The sequence below is a fragment of the Cynocephalus volans genome, chromosome 8 (assembly GCF_027409185.1).
Source record: "Cynocephalus volans isolate mCynVol1 chromosome 8, mCynVol1.pri, whole genome shotgun sequence".
Lineage (NCBI taxonomy): Eukaryota > Metazoa > Chordata > Mammalia > Dermoptera > Cynocephalidae > Cynocephalus > Cynocephalus volans.
The window spans coordinates 116,974,014-116,992,173 of record NC_084467.1 but is presented as its reverse complement, the minus strand read 5'-3'; the positions used below and the strand labels follow the sequence as shown (position 1 = coordinate 116,992,173).

Sequence of the window (18,160 nt, the reverse complement as noted above, 5' to 3'; positions counted from 1 at the left end):
TGTGGATGTTAAAACAATGCTGCAATGAAATGTCAATGTCTGGTGTTAGTCACTTGAAAATACAAAGAGGAGCAAGTCATGAAACCGACCTTCAAGGAACTCATAGTCCTGTAGGGAAGATAGGCTTGCAAATACATAATTACTAAACCATGTGATAAGTGCTACAGTAAAATTATACGTAAGGCACAGTGGGGGCATAGGAGAGGTCGAGATTAAATTTGTGAAAAACCTTAAGACTAGGAGTTGACCCAGGTGTAAAAGGGACAAAAGATATTACAGAAGAAGTAACAGCATATGCAAAAGCAGCAAAGCACGAAACAGTATGGTCAGTTGTGGTTAAATTGCAAAGAGAATTTATGCTGGAGATTGCTCTTTATTCTGCAAACAAGGAGTCATTGAAGGGTTTTAAGCAGGGAAATGCCATTGCCAGATTTGCATTTTAGAGCGATAACTCTGGAAGTGGCGAATGGATGGATTGGAGGGTACACATCAATTGATGCAGAAGCCTGACCCTTTCGGGGACCACAAGTTAGTACTATGACATTGAATAGGACCCACTGAGTGTGGTCCTGTCTTAGATACTATGTGTAAGGTAGAGATAACACACAGAACACTGTTAGAGTACACAGACACCACTACATCATGTATACAATGCTTTAGGGCACTTAGATGCAGACAATGCTGCACAACAGCATAAAGTTTTGTAGAGTTAAGGGTTAGGTATGGTGGCAAAATCAACTGACCCAGTTTGCCAGGGACTGATGTGTTTTTCCAGGAATTTCAGTGCTAAAATTGTGAAAGTCCCAGACAATCTGGGATGGTTGGTCACCTTAGGCAGTTCCTGTCAGAAACAGTCTTTGTTTAGTAGCACCTGTTACCCAGACCATCTCCCTGACAACCAGCGGGGGTCATCTCCAGGGAAGAATGGAGGAGGAGGAAAGTTAAGTGAGTATTTTTCTGTTTTAGGGGAGGGTAGAGGTGGGAAGGGGTTGTGGGTAGTGAGACAGAGTAGCTAGGCCAATGAACAAGAGGAGAAAGAAGAAGAAAGGTTAAGTAGGAGACAGAGGGTGGAGGTTAGTTTCTGGTCAAGGATCCCACCTTCACTCTCTGAGATCCTGGGCTCTCTCTGCTGGTAAGGAACATTACAGGCTTAAAAAAATAAGCACTAAAAGAGTGAATATGTATATTTAGCTTTTCATTCATGTATAGGTTTCATATGTTCATGCATATATTTATTCATTCAACATTCATGGAGTGCTTACTATGAGCCTAGCACTTTGCATATGCTATATCATTTAGTATTTATGCACAGTCCTATAACTTGTAGGTAGTAGTATTGTCATTTTACAGATGAGGAAAATAAGGCTTAGGAAATTTGGTAATTTCCCACAAGTCACACATAAACTGGTGGAGCTGATATCTTAATTTAGATGTGTCTCTAAAGTCCCTGGTCATTCTAGCAAACTAGCATACCCAGTACCTGATCAAAAGAGTTACCTGGGGCACCTGTTAAATATACACAGGTACCTAGGATATTTTAGTTCTGTAGGTTAACAGTGAAGATTCCTGACCTTAGTGCCAACAAATGCTCCCAGGTGATTCCTAGGCCCTGACAGTCCTGAGAAACAACACACCACAGCCTGCATCTCTTGACAAACAGCTCATTGACTTCTGAGGAAACCATATGTATAAATAGCTCATTAGAACACAGTTGTGTAAAGGTTTAACATCAAAAAGTACAACTGAGTCTTTCAACAAATGATTTTTTTGACTCTTCTCTAGCGATTGCTAACCTCGTTTGTAAAATTTTGCACAATCTGGCCTTGCTTGTCTCTCTGACCTCATGTAACCTCATGGTCATACTATGCCTTTTTTGTATCTCCAGCATGCCAAGCTCATGACCACCCTAAATCCTTTTACTGGCCGATTCTTCTGAGCTGGAGTGCTCCTCCTCTGCTTTCTGCCGAGCTGTTCTGGCTTTCACATCTCAAGTTTAAATGTCACCTCCTCGGAGAGGTCTTCCCATTCCCTTGCAATCACTTGTCATTTTCTGCTATTTTCCTAATTAATCTCTTGTTTATTTATTGTCTGTATTCCTTCACCCAGTAAACGCAAGCTCCATCCACAAGAAAAGAAGCCCTGTCAATTTCAAAGATGTGCTGCTGTAAACTTTAAAGATATTGCACAGGTACTTATTAAATGTTGGTTCAATGAATGCATGATGGAGAATACTCTCATCACATTTGGAGAAGAGTGTTCGAGTTCTTTGATTTTGGTTTTATAATCAGAAACTTTTGTCTTATGTACAAAATAAACCTCCCACTTCCACTTAAGGCTTTACCTTCTGGTTCACGAAAATAAAATCTCTTTCTTTTTACTAACTTCTACATGTATCATGTCCCTCTGGAGGCTGTAAGACTTTATTAAATTGCCCTTCAACTTCCTGTACATTAGGTGACATGTCCTAATTCTTAATCTTCTGCCAGTTCTTTTATCATTTTAGTACCTCTTCTCTGATCCTTTTCTCTTAGATACTTGGGTTCAGAACAGGTCTCAGTAGGTGAATAAGGCCATGGCTAATGGTTATGAGTTGAATGTGAGATGCTGTTCCAGGCCCTTTTGTATGATTCTTGCTATTCTTTATTTTTAAACTGTCTTCTTAGGCTAGCTCATGGTCAACTTGTGGTCCATTTTTGTCCTAAGATCTTTTTAAGTCCTAAAAGTCCAGAGCTTGCTTTCACTCTAGCTGTATTCCCCCACTAAGTGACACCTGTTGAGGTTGGCCTCCAGAGATTCTAGTCCCAGGAGTTTCTTGTAGACTGGTGTGCCCATGCACCAATACCTGTCAGGCTGACGATTTTTGCTGCTGTCCCTGTGGCAAAGCCAGAAACGGGGGCAGATACAGTTAGGGTGTTCCTGCTACATTCACGTGAAGCCATGGCTAGTTATCATGAGGACTATGAAGACCTAGGAATGACTGTGTCCTGCTCTCAGAAAGTTAACCAAGTTCTGGGTCCAGCTACAAGGAGTCATTTGACTCATTGGAGAGGCAGTGCAAAAGAGTGAGAAAGCATGGGTTTGGAAGTTGGATTTACCTGTGCCATTTACTTTGAGATCAGCCTTTTCATTTATTAAACGTTTGACATTATTATTGTTTGTCTTGTAGGTTTATGGTGAAGATTATTGTATGAGGCCATTAATGTAAAACTCCTGGCATAGAACTTAATACATATTAGTTACCTTTCTCTGTGCTCCCTTCACCTTGGAGCAGATGTGTGAAGGATGTTTCTCTATACAATCTTGTCCTGTGTTCACTGTCTGAATATCAGTACTACTTGGATCTAGATTTTCAGTGCCAATAACTTTTTCACTTTTACCCAGGTCTCTTCTGTTTAGCCTGCTCTCTGCTACCCTCGTGTGGCCACCCTGACCCCTCGTCATTCCTGATCCTCTGCTCCCTCGGTGTGGTTGCTTAACTGTAATGCAGTCTCTTCCCAGCTTCTTGGCAGACCTAGCTCCTAACTCCTCTGTGTTTCAAATGTGTACATGAAACATTTTCCAGTTTAATTTCAGTCTTCTCTTCTCTGTTACTATTATCTCAGTTCTTCTAACTTTTCTTCATTTCCTCTCTAATATTTACCTCATACTGCATGAAACGTATTCTCCATGTTGAGAGTTTGGACCCAGTGAGATAAAGTTATAAATCCCATTATCTGTTGTCCAACAGCAAGTCCCGTGAATGCTGAAAGAACAATATGTTGCCATATTTAATCACAGAAAATGCCTCTCTCTCCCTCCCTCACCCCTCAGATTTAGATCTTTTTAAATTAATAAGGAAAAAAGAAAACCTGTTTTTGCCTTGTCAAAGGGTAATGATGGATGTTGGATAGACCCAGAATGTCAGTGCTTCAGAGTGAGGATGTGTGGACAAAGGATATATCTGCTTTCTCCTTCTCCTAATTGCATAGCGTTTATAGCACAGGAATTTAAGGATTATTTAGGATAGAGTAAGTACACCAGTTTGTTTGAAAAACTTTGTTAGTGAGAGTCAAAGGAAGCAAATTTGGCCAAGTGGCTTTAAACCAAATTTGGGAAGGTGAGATTTGAAAACTTGGCACCAATGAGCTTTATCATCCCATCAGTTGAAAGATTTTTTAGCAGGATGTTATATGATTGAATTGGTATTTAAAGATTGATTCTCAGATTCAGTATGGTAAAGATATTAATTCTTTTGTAAATTCAGTGCAATACTATGCTAAATCCCAATAAGATATTTTATGGAACTTGACCAGCCAATTCTAACATCCCTTTGGCAGTCAAAAATAAACAGCCATGATAAAAAACCAAAACAAACAAACAAACAAACAAACAAACAAAACCACCAAAACAAATGAACAAACAAACAAAAACAGGGTTGGGGGGAAGAGACTTTTCCAGCTATCTTCAGCTACTTTAAAATCATAGCAATTAAAACATGACATATTGGCATAGGAACACACAAATAAATCCATGGAACAGAAGAGAGAGCAGAGTTACAAACCGACTTGGGAGTTTAATGCATGAAAAAGAGTGCTAATCAGTGACTAAAAGTTGGCTTTTTAAAAAAACATTTACTTGTACATTTTTGAGGGGTACAGTATGTTGTTTCAATACATGCATATACTGCATGATGATTCACTTAGGGTAAATAACATAGTTCTGTAACCATTAGTTCACCACTTCTCCCCTCCCTTTCCCTCTCCCCTCCTGGCCTTTGATAACCAGGAGGGTTTTCTCTCTACTGGCATAGAGTAATTGATTATCTATTTGTCAGTTGGGGTGGGGTAAGTCTAACCCTTTCTTATACCATATACAACAATATATTTCAGATGGAATCGTGCTAAATTTTATAAACAACACTAAAATGTTTTTAAAAACTATAAAAAATTACATTTAATCTTGGAGTGGGAAAGTCCTTCATAAGCAAGATGCAAAACCCAGAATCCATAAAAGAAAGGACTAATAAGGTTTACTTCATGACTTTTAAAATTGTTATAATTGTTGATACCATAGACAATTCAAAAGTATGTTTCAGACTTAAAAAAATGTATTTATAATATACCAAAATATTAAAATTGATAATATGAAAAATATCCAATAAATAAACACACAAAAAGACAAACAATCCAATAGAAAATTTCAAAGGATATGAGTAGGACATCACAGAAAAAATAGTTGTCCAATAAACATCTAAGATAAACAATTGCATTTGGATTTTGAGAAACACGAGTTACAGCACCAAAGAGACCCTAGATTGTTAAAAAGCACCAAAGAACCCATCATGTTGTTAAAAATTAAAATGACAGATAATATTCAGTGTTGGCAAGTATTCACATATTTTTGGCATAACCTTTCTGGAGATATTTTGGCAGAGTGTATCAAAGTTAAAAATGGAAATACCATTATTGCTATTGCCACAAATTATGCTATAGAGCTATTCACACATGAGTGCCATGATTTATGTGCAGAAATGTGCATCATATCATTTTTTCCAGTAGTGAAAAATTGAAAACAACCTAAATATCCATCAACAGTGAATTGGTTAAATAAATTATGCCATATCATACTTCATAATAACACATTGCCATTAATAAAATGAGGTAAATTTATATGTACAAACATGGAAAGATACCCAAGATGTACTGTTAAGTGAAAATACTAAGGAAAAACACATACCAAATACATACATATTATTCTTTTTGTATAAAATAGGAAAAAAAAGTATATATATGTATACGTTGCATTTTATATAAGTGTAAATGTGTGTTAAAGTAAATGAATAGCTACTTATTGGTTGTGTGACCTCAGGCAGAATACTTAACCCCCTCATTATTTTATTGTGTTTGTATGGAAAGTAGAGATAATAATTGCACATGTCACCTATGGTTGTATGACATGAGGATTAAATAAACTAATCTATTTAAAGTGCTTTTAGTATTGTTTGGTACATAGTAGGCTCTTGATGAGTTCAGATACATATTATACTTGGGAAATTATTATCTGGGGTGAGAGTAAGATTTAATGCATAAGGGGTACCATAATAGTTCACATTATATACTGAATATTATTGCAGTGATCATGCGCTTGTGTATTGAATAATTAAAAATAAAAAAAATTAAAAGCTTATTCTAAGAAGATAAGTTAGAAGATAGTTATAGAAATCCAGGGACAAAGTAAAACGGTGCTGAGGTAGGGCAGTGACATTGGCAACAAAGAGAAAAATGCTATGTTTGGTGTTGGTTATGGGAAACAAGAGAGAGGGAGAAGGCAGAGACACCTTTCAGTTTTGGTGTTTGAGTGACTTGAAAATGGAGAAAAATAGTGGAGTCAAGGGAAGCATTTCAAGGGATGCAGTATTTTGGTATGGAGGAGGATCAGTGTCTTAGTTTGGGTTGCTATCACAGAATACCATAAACTGGGTGGCTTAAACAATAGACATTTATTTGTCACAGTTCTGCAGGCTAGGAAATCCAAGATCAAGGTGCCAGCTGATTTGGTTCCTGGTGAGGGTCCTCTTCCCGGTTTGCACATGGCCACCTTCTTGATATATGTTCACATGATGGAGAAAGAGATCATCTCTCTTGTGTCTTTTCTTATGAGGACACTAATCTGATTTATGAAGACTCCACCCTAATTGTCTCCCAAAGGGACTGCCTCCAAATACCACCACACTGAGGAATAGGGCTTCGACATATGAATTTGGGGGAGACACAGGAGTTAATCCATAGCAATTAGTTCTGTTTAATTTATGTTGACTTTAGGTTTGTGGAAACCATAAAATAGGAAATATTCAGTAGACTGGATTTAAAGACTGGAGCTCTAGAGAAAGTTGGATGTTCTACCACTTTGAGGAAGAGCAGCAGAAAAAGTCTAAAGTTCTCAGGTCTCATTTTAAGAGCTCCCATCTAGTATTTCCATTATAAAAATTGAGAATTATGGCATTATTGAATGATCTCTGGGGCAGTAGGACAAAGACCTCTAGTGATTTTGTTTATTTATTTTTCTTCAATAAATATGTATTGAGCAACTACCATGTGCTAGGAACTGCCCAGATTGTCAAGGGTAGAACGAACTCCAGCTGCTCTCTGTCCGGTGGAAACAGACACGCACAGAATTGATTGCACTACAGTGTGCTCAGTGCTCCAATAGCCATATGCACAGGATTCAGTGATGGTGAGATGATGGGTATGAACCAATCTACTTGGGGCTGTGGTGAATGTCAGGGAAGATATTAAAGGAAATGGGGTGATTGAGTAGAATCTTCATATAGGAGAAGCAGTCCTCCAGGCAGATGTGAGAGTGGGTAGAAGAGAGATTGTAGATGGCCTTTAGGCTCTTCTCTAAGCAACAGAGAAACACTGAGGGGTTTTGCCTTCAAGAAAAATCACAGTTGCTGTGTTGGTGGTATGGCAGATGGGTGACAGGAGAGCAGAGATGGTTATGGATATAGACAAGTGAGAGGTTATTGAAATATTAAAATAGTCCTGTTACAGAGGATGAGCTATCTGAACTAAGCCAACTAACTTAGCAGCCGGTTAAATTTGGAGGTTAAGGAGAGGGGGAGGAATCTTGACGGACTACAAGTTTCTGGCTTGAGACTGGATGGCCAGTTTTGTCTTTCCGATACTGCTTCTGTCAAATCCATCTTCTCCTTTCAATTTTCTATCTTGTAGCCAATTCTTTTACTGTGGTTCAGACCTTCTTGATATCTTGCCTTGACTACTGCAAAAGCCCTCATGAAATTATCCATCACAGAGCAGCCAGAGGATATATCTAAAATGCAAATCAAATGGTAGTTCTCCCTTACTTAAAACCTTCACTGCCTCTGCATCTCCTGCAGTATAAAAATTGAAGGCCTTTAACACAACACGTGACAATCTCCATGGTCTGATCTTTACAGCCACATACTTTGTCACTTTTTACCTGGGACTTTGGACTTTGGCAGCATCTCATATCTAGTAATTTCTTATACAGACAAGATGGTTTTTGGCTATATTTTCACTTGTTCTGTCCTCTCTTCTGAGAGTGCCTTTCCTCCTTGACTTTCCTAACACACACACACACGCACACACATGAACACACACACAGAGTCTCTCTCCCCACTCCAACCTCTTCCTTTGCTCTGATTAACAGCTGTTCTTTCTTTGAACCTCAGCTTAGGTCTTTAACCCTAGAAAACTTTCTTAGATTCCTCAGACTGGATTAGTTTGCCCATATATTTTGCTTCTGTAGCATGCTAGTCATATCTCTAAAGGTGGGAAACTTTGCTTTATACATCTGTTTACTATTCTGTTTCTGACTTTGACTTTATTAAGAATAGATATGGTGTTGTCATTATCTTTGTATCTCTAATACTTAGTACATTTTTTGTTACATAGTAGGTGTTTAAGGGTTTGTGTAGTAAATAAATTAATAAGTGAGTGAGTGGATGGTGCTATCATTAACTAAATCAGTGGATTATGAAGAACAGAAGATTTATGGGGAAATATAAGTTTAGATTTGTACATTTTGCAATTTAGATTCCTGTGAATCATATAGGGATAGAAATCTAAAGGCAGCTGAGTATACCAATCTGGATTTCCTGTGAGATGCCTGGTTTTACAATACAGTATATTAGTTTGTTTCTGTTGCTTATAACATAATCCTGAAGCTGGATAATTTATAAAGAAGTGAAATTTATTTCTTATAATTTCAGAGGCTGGGAAGTCCAAAGTCCAGGGAACACATCTGGTGAGGGCCATCTCCTGGGTGGAAACTCTCTACAGGGTCCCATGGAGATCAGGGTATCATATGGCAAGAAAGAGATGAACAAGAGAGCTAACCTGCTCACTCCTTTCCTTTTAAAGCCATCAGAACCATGCACAGTACTCCATAAATGGATCAATCCATTCATGAGGGCACAGTCCTCATAATCTAATCACCTCTTAAAGGCCCTACCTTTCAAATACCATAATTGGATTTCCCACTCTCTTTTATGCTGTTAAGATGTTGGGGGTTCAAGTTTCTAATACATGAACTTTTGGGGGACACATTTAACCCATAGCAAATGGGTATGAATATTTTCATCTTATAGTTGGTAGTACATGCCATTTAAGATCATCCAGAGAGAAAATTTAAAAGAAGAAAGCCAAGGCACATTTTAAGGCAAGCCACAGAAAAAATTATTTTTTAGCATACGTATATATTCATGTGTAGCCAAAACAAAAATTTTATGAAACAATACATGATCTGATTAGAGACTGATACCCTCTGACATTTTCTTTTTTATTCTGTCCTATCCTATTCTACCATTTCTTTTTTCTGCTATTTAATGATACACAAATGTCGCTAACATTCTGACTTGTGGTCTGATATATGCTTCTCTTTGGAACTCTGATATTTAAGAAGAAAGAGGAAGAGCTGGCAAAGGAGGTCAAAAAGGAAAGTCCAAGAAATAGGAGGGAAGTAAGAAGAGAGTAGCTAGTGTCACGGAAGCCAGAGGAGTGAATATGTTTAAGAATGAAAATGTGGTCACTGGTGTGAAATGCTGCAGTTAGGTGCAGTGAGACTATTGAATCTGACAATTAGGAAGCCATTATTGACTTCAGTGAGAACATTTTAGCAGTAGCTAGACTGAAGTCAATTGAGAAATGGGTGGGGAGAAAGGAAAAGAGCCTGAATGCAAGCTATTCTCTTTAAAAACAGATTGTCAGGCACTAGTCTACTAAAGGTTTTCCCGTCCATTATCTCATTTATTCCTTATAATGACCTTACAAAGGAGGAGTTTGTACTTGTGTGTATTTTTAAAACTAAATAAGGTTTTAATTTGGGAGGGGACAAAGAGTTCAAAAGTAATTTCTGGTAATGGGTATGCCCACAGTATGAATCTGGCCCTCACATCATGGGCAGGAGGGGCGACAATTAGCTATGTATCTCATGAATATTCTTAATAAAAAAATAATGAAAAAGAATAAAAATAAAAATAAAAATTAAATGAGTAATTTGAGTCTCAGAGAAGTTTATTTAGGTGCGTTTAGGCACCTGTGATCACTCAAGTAATTTACTGAGCTGGGATTCAAACCCTGGTTATCCCGACTTTAAAGTCTGTAGTCTTCCAATTGGATTGTAACTGTTAGTATATTTTTGTAATATTGGATAAGTAATTTAATTTCTCTGGGCCTGAGTTTACTAATCTATGTAATTATGGATGTAGAGGGCTGACAAAAATTACAGAGTACAGAAGTACAGAAAACACAGAGCAAACATTCACCCACTCAGTATTATCAATTTAGTCTTCAAACTGTTTACTTTTTAATTTGTAAGAGTAATAAGAGCATAGGTCAAAAATTCAACTATGCATAAGGTTAAAAGAGACTTAATTATTTTAAAATCCTTTTCCATTTTGACCATTCTGTGATTCCCTGAAGAGGTTATTCAATCCCCTTGACTTCCTAGTTTATCAGTTAAGACTGAATACAAAGTGTTTTATTCTTCCCCCTCTTTCCCTCCCCACACTCTTTGTATAGAGACTATGTTGGGAATTCAGAGTAACTCTGTACAGATATCTCTTTGACATACTGACTTTATTTCTTTTTGATATATACCCAGTAGTGGGATTGCTGGATCATATGGTTCTATTTTTAATTTTTTGAGAAACCTCCATACCGTTTACCATAATGGCTAGCTAGACTAAACCATTCCACAGTGCTTATGTACTTCAAAACATCATGTTGTATATGATAACATGATAAAAACATGCAATGTTATCTGTCAATTTAGAAAAAATTTTTAAAAAAGAGTGATTCAGTGACACTGTAGTAAAAATAAAAAAGGAGCACAATTCCAGGTTTTGTGACTTTAGGAGTCGTAAAACCTGGAATTGTGACCAGACATGTGAATGACTGGCTGACTGATCTTGAACAAGTTGTTTTATTCATGTGGACATCAATTTCTCATGTTTTAACTTAAGGTAACTGGGAGGAGAGTGAGCCGCTGAGGAAGAGACCACAGCAAGTTCACTGAATCACCTACCTGATGGTACTTGCTCTGTCTTCCAAGCACCACAGGCTTTTACTTCATCCTGTGGCCCTTTGCAGGCCGGCCTGTTCCTCCTGTCCTGTCCTTAGGGCACTACTCTATTATTTGGGGAGGAGTTTGTGGGGAAAGATCTCAGAATCCTGCCTCCTGGAACAAACATAATAAGGCAGCGCATACCACTCAGTGCGCACCTTCTGTGGAGGCCTGCATGGAGGGACATAGGTCCATGCCGCTGTGGCTCGCTCCTGCCCTTACACAGCTGAGTGACTTTGGGCAAGTCATTGAATGCCTTTCATCAAAGTTCTTTGTTAAAGGAGAATAATAATAATCACTCCTCCCACAGTCTAGGATAGTTCTGATGGTAAAAATGAGATAAAGAATTCAAAATACTTTTATCATCATTATTGCTACTATTAATATTATTCCTTAGAATCATAGACAGGTAGCATGAGGAAGGGCCTTCTAAAAGGGGAGAACCTGAGCCTGAGGAGATGAACTGGCTTACTCAAGGCAAAATGCCTCCCCTTTACCCCATATTCAGTGAGGGGACTGAATGTTCTTTAGGGACAGACTTTAGAAGGGCAGATCCTGCATAGTGAATGACTGAATGTTATATGAGGATAAACCACGTATAGACCCTGCTGTGATTTACCAGACTTAAGGTTCCTTTGGCATTGAAACTTTTATGGTCATACTTTTTTGTTTACCTAAACCGATGTATGGGGTACTTCAAAAAGTTCACCGTTTTTTTTTTTGTTTGTTTGTTTGTTTTTTTTCTGGTGACTGGCCATTATGGGCATCTGAACCTTTTACCTTGGTTTTACAACACCATGCTCTAACCAACTGAGCTAACCAGCCAGCCCCCTTTTCTCTTTTTCATCTTCTTTTTTTTTTTCACACAGTATCTTTGAATTCTATTTTTCACAAACTTTTTGAAGCACCCTGTACTGCAAAAGATGAACATCTTTCTTCTCTTGCCATTGTGGAGTCTGCTTACTATGTTCACCTCAAGGCTTCTCCCAGGCTCAATGGGAAGTGGAGCCAAGGTAGGCAAAAGGCAGAAAATGCCCAGTTTATACATAGTGAATGTTCTCGAATCCTTTGGCCTATAACCGTAGAATCGTTGACCCTTTAAGGATCCATCTTCTAATTTTTGGCCTCTAGCCTAGAGTACTGGGCTCTTTAAGGATCAGGGGTCCTATAGTGACTGTGAAGGTTAAGGGGCCTGATTGCCAGCCATCCCCATGGTAACTCAACGCCATGGGGATTAGCAAGGCCCTATTCGAGGACTCCTAGTTTTAAAGCCAGTAGCACATGGAGTCCCAGGCAAAGAAGTCAAACAGACACAGTCATGTTTAGAGCCAGCCAGAGCCTAGGATGTCTGGAGGTGACCATGGGGAGGAAGGAAAGGATCAGCAAGTCATTCTGGACAAGCCTCAGGAATCTGGTACTGTATGGACTGGGTAGAAGCAGATTTAGAAGAACAGGGGTTATAGATTGAAGATTTAAGGAGGAAAGGAGATCAGGACTAAAAGGATGGTAGATGAGTAAAAAGGTCTGGAGAATGAAATCTGGAGGAGAGAAAAAGAGGGCCTGAGGGTCAAGCATTGACAATAACTAAGACTCTGGGTTCAGGCAACAGAGTGTAATGATAGAGAAGTGTGGAGGCCTGGGAAACTCAGAGAGCCTTAAGCTAAAGGAGCAGAGAAAGAAAGAGCAATGGGCTGGATCTAGGGAGACCAGGAATGATGAGTTTGGGTAATAGTGTTTGGAGTAGATGGATGCTAGGGCAGGTGAGAACAGATGGAGACATAGCTAAGAAATTGAGCATTACAGATAGGGACTGGAGAGTAAAAGGATTAGTGAATGCCAGCTGCAGAATCAGGGAGAAGGGATGTGGACATGAATGAGGAGAGGTGTGGGCAGAGGTAATACAGCATTTTAAAGGGTTACATATTACTGAGGGTCATATACCCTGAAGAAGAGAAATTGATGAGGGTGGCAAGAGGAAAATGTAAGATGACAGGATTGGTGAGCTAGGAGTAAACACACAAGAAGGTGATGACTTGGGGTAAGAAACAGAGGTGTAGAGAGCCGTGATTCTAAAGAGGATATAGGGGTTGAACTAGAGAGTTAGCACCAGGAATTAACTCATTTCTTCAGGGATCTGGGTGAGGCAGAGAGAAAGTTTCCCCCCAAATTCCCTAAGAGATCTGGTTGGATGTGACAGCCAACTGTTCTTCCATTTGTTAAACACTGCCAGCTTCCTCATCCTTCTTGACCAAAGAGAGTCTTCACATAATTGGAGATACCCTTCCTAGAATTCTCTAGAGTGCTTCCTGGAGAAGACTGGCAGAGGTAGGAGAGAGGCAACCAGGGAAGGGAGATTCTACCTCCAGATTTTTCACCATTCCTCAGCCTCCCTTAGGGGGTTGATCTCTGTGTGAACTCCATTGCGACCTTGACTAGCCCTGGTGGTCCAGCCCATGGTCAAGATAGATTGATTTTGGGTGTACTTATAGGAAAGTTTTAGAGTCCTGGGCAACTCAGCTGTATTGGGCCATACCTGGAATGGTTTCTGAAAGTTGGATGTGATGACTGAAGGAAAATTTGCTCTGTAGTTGTCTTCCTTTGGTTAGATTCTCGGCCTCAGTTATTACCTGAATTATCTCATTTCTTCCCTGCTAGAGGACAGGAAAGGGGACAGGGATGGAACAAACAATCTGCAGTCAGGCTCATGGGCAACAAAAGGAGGGAAATAGGAGGCTTTGGGAACATAATATGTGCTCCGTTATGATGGGCTACAAAAATGTAGGCGAAGAATAGACAAATGAGCATGGAGCGAGACCCATGAAGATGAAATGTTTGGAAAAGAACTAAAGGGTTTTTGCAGTGTAGGTATGTCCACTTTAACCTTCTTTAAGGTGTGGGGAGTTATGAACTGAACATCTGTAGAGTAGGCCTATCACCGTACATCTGGCATTGCAAAACACCTCTTTCCACCTTCTTGGGAGGTGCTTACAGGTGGAATGAGGCGGGCTGACTCCTCGGGGGTGAGATAATAAGAAAGAGATGGTAGTACATAAGGACATGAGAAGATGGTGTATGGAAACGATTTCTAGAGAGAATGCCCACAATAGATGTGAATTCGTTAAGATTTGGGGCATTGTAGGGACTGGGAGATGAAAGTATACTGGATAAGGGCTATGCTATCCAAATGACCATTTCACTGTCTTACTTCATCTATTATCCCTTCACACTTAGAACATGAACTAGCTGGTTCCTTTGATTAAGAACGCAGTAGGATGTGGGATTTAATTGTGTTTTTTTCTGGACCAAAGGGAAAAGTTTTTTGGCATTTGTCATATGTATCCCAGCAACACTTTATGAATGAAATAATGTATGAGCATCACCAGTCTGTCTGCAGGGTCACAGAGTGATATTCAATTAGAAGCATGAGTAATGTTTGAGTCACAGATCCATGGAGAATTATATCAGTGCAAAAATTTTGGGGGGAAGAAGACTGTACTTATCATCTTACATAAACACAAGTGACATATACCTAATTTAAAAGAAGAAAAAGATGTACTATCTTCAATCATTTTGAGTGACTTAGCCTCACCTTTCCTGCCCCATTGACTGTTTCCCTCCTTATTTTTAAGTTTAAAACCTAGTTTAGAGACATTATTCATACTATTGAGAAGTTTTGCCTGATTTATAAATGATAAAGCAAAACAAGAGAGTCAGAGAGACATCTTTTATTTGAGAAAAACCCTTGGACAAAGCTCAGAGTATTGTTATTGATTATAAGTACAAAGGGTCCTGGAAAGACTCTTGTTGGTGGGGGGCATTTTTTTTCCCCCTGGAGTGAAGAAATTTCTGTGGGGTGGTGAGGAAAAGATAAGAGAGGGGTATTCAAAGCAAAGGAAAAAACCCAGGCAATAGCATTGAAAATTACAACTCGTGGAATAGAGGAAGAAAGGAGACAAACACTGCACCATGAAATCTCAGCTAATCTTTATCAGCAGCATATACTATTGCCCCCAGTTTATAATGAAGAAATTGAAGATCAGAGAAGTTAATTTTCTCAAAGTCTCAAAGCAAGTAAGTTACACAGCTTGCTATTGAAGGTAGATCTTTCTGCTTTCAGCGTTAATGTCTTTGTGTGGACTTGGAAAATGGACCCTTATTTGGGGGGTAGTAAGACTGATTCCTCCAAAAAAGAAGCCATTCCTACCTCGGAATTTGCTTACAGCATCATTGAGAGTGGGACCAAGTAAGAACGTTGCAAACAGTGAGTGAAGTTCCTGGAGGGAGTTGGAGAGCTGGGGCTCTTCATTCAGGTTGTGGAGAACACATGATCTCTTAAGAGGCAGTGCAGTTTGGGGCATCACTCAGCACTGATAGATTTCCTGGGATAATATCTCTGTGACTATCAGAGGGAGTGTGTATGTGTCTATGAGAACATTGAGCCTGGTGGGAAGTATCCTGAGAGTCTAGCCTTTTTTTTCCTTGTGTGAGAGTGGTTGATTGCTGGTCTGTGGGGTTGACAGCCACTTCTCTTTACAGATACATGGACTTCTTGACTAGCTCCTTGACTGGCACCTTGTTACTAACCACTCAGAGTATCACAGTATCTGGCTAGCATTCAGCTTTGCATGTCAAGTTCTTGAAGCTGTCCGGGGTAAATGTCTTAAGAAAGACCTATTCTGTGTCCCCTTGTTTTAGATTTATAATATATGCAGTCAGTTCACTTTTTTGAGCTCTTTCTCTAGGTCCTTGGTGGGAGTAGCTGCCTTTCCCCACATGTTACAGTCTTTTGCTTACCCCCCTGACCTGACTGAATGGCCTTAGTCGAATTCTCTAGCAGGTCTCATTCTTGGCACTACATGAATGGGTAGGAAAGTGTGAGATGTAGCAATTGCAGTCTTAGAGGTAGAAGGGCCCCTAAAGATCTAATCTAAGCATTTAATTTAGTCATGCTCTTCATTTACTCTGCCATCACCTGGGCTCATAGGTTAGAAAGAACTATCTTGAGTTATGCTTGGAGTCTGCTGGCAGTGGCCAGAGCTGTGGCCCTGTGAACACATGGTGAGGGGGGAGGAGGGGAGTCTGAGTCAGCTCTGCTTTTATTGTAACCCTTGGACTGGGAGTGGGTGGTGAACACTAAACCAAACTCTTTAAATCAATGCATTGTCCTTGGGAGCATAGAGACCAATTATCCTAAAGTGTCTGGGAACCAAATAGAAAATGAACTGCAGGTGAGGTCAGAGGGATTTAGATTAGACAGTCAGAAGAACTGGCACGTGGAAATGATAACAGTGATTATGGAATTGTCTTCTCTAGGAGGCCTTTAAAAATAGGAAACATTTTTAGGGATCTGAGTTGGGTATGGAGGCCTTTATATATGTTTATGGAGGGATGGTCAAGTTGATTGTACTAAGATGCCTCTAGCAATCCCAGATAGCTGAGAAATCATTATTGTTTAAATTAGGCAGCCCTGGGAGGTGGAAGAGATACAGGTATTCATGGAGGGCTGTGTTGGACCATCTGCATTTCATCAGATTACTGCCACTCTCACCCTTCCTCTCCTCCCTCCGTGTTCTGTTTCTCTCTCTCTCTCTCTCTCTCTCTCTCTCTCTCTCTCTCTCTCTCTCTCTCTCTCTCTCTCTCTCTCTCACACACACACACACACACACACACACACACACACACACACACACACACACACACACACACACTCAACACTGTTCTGTTTCCACCTCCACCATTAATTTGGTGAAGATGCTGAAGGAGCGTCAAATCACGCTCCCGGTACCTCTTCCCTGGGCTTGACAGATACAGTTCTTAAAGCTGAGAACAGGACCTGTCTCCTGGAGCACAGCTTCCCTGCCATTCTCTGCCGCTGCTCACAGTGTTTCTTTACGGAAGCAGCTCCTTTGTTTCTGGGATCGAGGGTTTTCCTGAATCCCCCAGCTTTGCCCAGCCCCTGTCTGAGAATATCTGGACTAGGATGAAACCACAGTGAGGGAACGGGGGTGGAGGGAGAAAGAGCTTCTGCTTTCTCTGCAAGGCTGGGTGCACTCTGCTTAATTAGCATGAGAATAAAAAGATTTTTCTCCGTATCCTCCCTTAGGGATGGAGAGGGATGGAGAGGCATGGAGAGCAAAGGCTCTAGCTCTGTCCTACTCCATCAGGGATTCTGGGACTGGAAAATGACCAATGTCACATTCCTCCAATCCTTTGAGGACCCTGGGATACACGGTATTAAGAAAAGCTTTGATGGAGCCGGCTGGTGAATCTCCACTCCAGATTTTCCAGCTGTCCCTGTCCCCCCACCGCTCAGAGAGCAGGATGCTGAGATGGCTCGGTGATGCAGAAGGTATGTGCTTTTTCAGTTCTGGTGCTGATGCTGTGTGTGTGGTGAGGTCTCTGTGGCGCAATGGACGAGCGCGCTGGACTTCTAATCCAGAGGTTCCGGGTTCGAGTCCCGGCAGAGATGGTCACCTGGCAGGTGTCTCTTTTATTTTGAATGCTATCATGCTAGGTTGATAATTATATTTATTTCTCTCTGGAGGCTCTGGGGGAGAGAAAGGAAACCTCTTTCCTTGAAAATCCTGGACTTCTCCTTGTCTCTTTCCTCTCTCTTCATTTATTTTCTGTTCCTCCCTTACTGATTTTCATTATTTAGTGAAGGCTCAGATGTCTGCTGTATCTCTGTGCTCAGCCCAACTGACACAGCCTTTGAATCCTTTGTTTCATAGTGGGATAATTAACACATAGTGACCAAGATGCCAGGTCACAGGTTTTGGGACTCCTATGGCTCCCTCCTCTGAGAACACAAAAGGGCAGATTGTTGCATATGCCAATAGGGAAATGTTGAGCTGTTCTCTAAGGTAATATCCACCTTGATGGAATTGTTCCCTTTTGGGTCAGGAGATGGATAAGGTCATGCAGAGGATAATTTCTTGCACTGTCTTTGTCAGCTATATGTTTGCAGTCTTAGGGCTTTTTATGCTAAAGCTTATTACTCCCTTCCTCATGTGTAAGGTGAAATGTAATCATTGCTCTTTGTCTCAGTGGAATAAACCACACAGCAATACAC

At 40.1% G+C, this 18,160-nt stretch overlaps 1 non-coding gene across 1 annotated transcript; it reads left to right on the top strand.

Moving 5' to 3' along the window:
- Positions 1-17,483: 17,483 nt before the first annotated feature.
- TRNAR-UCU (transfer RNA arginine (anticodon UCU)) lies at positions 17,484-17,557 on the top strand. The gene has a single exon. It is a non-coding gene; the product is annotated as a tRNA-Arg (tRNA).
- Positions 17,558-18,160: the final 603 nt, after the last annotated feature.